Source organism: Berghia stephanieae, chromosome 10 (assembly GCF_034508935.2).
Source record: "Berghia stephanieae isolate SIO BIC M18660-M18661 chromosome 10, UCSD_Bste_1.3, whole genome shotgun sequence".
Lineage (NCBI taxonomy): Eukaryota > Metazoa > Mollusca > Gastropoda > Nudibranchia > Aeolidiidae > Berghia > Berghia stephanieae.
Window position 1 is genome coordinate 36,901,893 of NC_088369.1, and position 2,500 is coordinate 36,904,392.

Sequence of the window (2,500 nt, forward strand, 5' to 3'; positions counted from 1 at the left end):
ATCTCATTCCAGGTCTTACCACTTCTCTGTATATCAGCTTCTTTAACTCTTCTCCATGTTCCTCGTGGCCTTCTCCTTGATCTTCTGCCCTGAGGGTTCCAGTCCAATACTTTCTTTGTTATCTTCGAGTTCCTGATCTTTTACTTTGATCTGCTCCCTTTGACGCATACCTATCCTAAAGACCTTTGACTTCGCAGGGTGAATTCTTAGACCAATTGATTCCCAGAGAACACCTATTCAAACAAAATTTGTCCAGAAAACTCGTCCTTGAAATATCCGTCGATTTAGATCACCATCAGCTCATCTTGACCAAAAAAAACTCTTAACTTGGCCAAGTTCCAAGTTAGAGAGCTTTGTTTTTTATTTGCCAAGTCGAGAGTCATAATTTAACCCTTACCTTACCAACCACAGGAAAATCCTCAGATTCGTTACGATACAACCAACATTTTTCTTTTTCAAATTTCATTTGTACATCATAAAAATTAGAGAAAATGAACAGTGTGTTGTAGAGCATGTTTTACCAAAGAAATTGTGTATGGCAAGAACTTTACTGCTATTGTGTTTGAGTGATAAAAAATATATTTTTGTGTTAGTTGGGTGTGAAGTTTTGTGGAAAATCCTGAAAATGGCTGATAAGGAGAGAGTTAACTTCGCCAATTACCGCGTTTGAGAGCTTTTTTCTATTTGCCAAGATGAAGGTAATTTAAACCGATCGATTTTTGGAAGACACGTTTTCTGGCCAAATTTTTAACTCCATATCTTTCCAGGGTACGACAGTCAACTGCTCAAGAGTCGAAGTCCCCAAGAAGTTGTCACACACACGCATGCGCACACACACATTTACACACACACACACACACGCACACACATACACACACACGTTTACACACACAAACACACACACACACACAACACGTGCACAACTAACAAGGAAGATAACAGGAATACTATACCATATACCATAATATATTTTATTTCGGTCAACAACAAGCTGATATAATAATATCTATATTATTGTCATTAGTATTTCGGTTTGGAGGAGGGGGGGCGGGGGGTGCGAATTGGTCGATGTGGCTCAATGGCTAAGGCATTGCACTGTACCCGGAAGGTCCTGTGTTCGAGCCCCATTTCAGGCATTTTTTTAAAAATGTTTTTTTTTTTTTTTGGTTTGTTTTTTTGTTTTTTTTTAATGGTTTGTTTCTTTTTCATAGAGAATATTATTAACCCCCGGTTTGCTCACATTGGAAAATGCGAGGAATTCCCGTTGAGATCAGACATTTGTTACAGTGAATGACAAAATCAGTCGGATGGTGAAAAGGTTTGAACTGAGATATTGCCAAGTTTAGTTAGAAGGTTAAGTTTTGTCCAAAATGAGTTCTTGTCATAAATGATTAAATCAGCCCTTTTTGTACATCTTCGGAGAATATCAATGCTTAATTTCACTTCTAAACAGTTTTTACAGCTAGTCAAGTTGAAAAAGTATGAAATTTGAGAAAAAGTTGCTGGAAACCTTTCGAATACATCTGACCATATCTTCATGAAAAATCACCCGATTTACTTCAAATAAAGATTACAATACTCTGGAGAGCATATTTTTTTCAGAAAATGCAACAAACAAACAAAATGCAAATCCAAAATTGTCACATTCCGACTGATTATGTCATGTACTCACACATTAATTTGTTTAATGGATTATCTACATTCCTTCATAGAATCACATGAGGCCGAAGGGCGTACACTTGCATCTTAATCAATAAATCTAATTTCAACTAGTATTTATTAACACTTTTCCCCTCACTGCTGTTTACACATGCTTCGCTCACGATATTTTCAGGATAGCTGTCAAAATTTGAGTTGTCATACTTAAAATAACTCTAAGAAAGCGCATCGAATTATATACAAGCCGTTGTCAACGGCGCTGATTGGTGAAGTAGAAAATCTATTTTTACTCACTCACGTGATTTGGTCTCGATTCGTTCATTGGTTGTTTCGCATGACGCAAGTCATTTCTCAAACCGGAAATCGCGGCTCACACCCCGGATTTTAAAGTTACAAAAGAAACATTTATGCTTACGCAAAATACCCGTTATGAAGATAATTCCTATAGATAGTTCGAAGATGACGTCACTCATCTTTTTGTTATTGTTTTTTACCGTCCGCGTTTATGAGTACTTCTCACTAAACTGTATTAACCAGACTATAAACCTTCAAATTTGTGTGTTGGCCAGTTTTGCTTGTTGTTAACTTCTTTACCAAGTGCATACTATATATATAATCAAAAATTTCAAAATCTATTAAAGAGGCATCAAAAATAATAAACCATCCTCTTGATGGAGTAGAAAGAATTCATGGAAAAGCAATAGAAAGGAAAGCATTCTCAATTACCAACAATAAAAAACATATTTTATACCATGAATTTAGTCTTTTACCATCTGGGAGAAGGTTTTGTCAGATTAAATGTAGAACTAACAAGTATAAATCAACGTTCGTTCCATCAGCA

General features: G+C 36.0%; 1 protein-coding gene across 3 annotated transcripts in view; it reads right to left on the bottom strand.

Annotated features, from left to right (window-relative positions):
• LOC144981071 (uncharacterized) overlaps positions 1 to 2,500 on the bottom strand; it is a 466,989-nt gene that overhangs the window by 189,453 nt on the left and 275,036 nt on the right. The window lies entirely within an intron of this gene.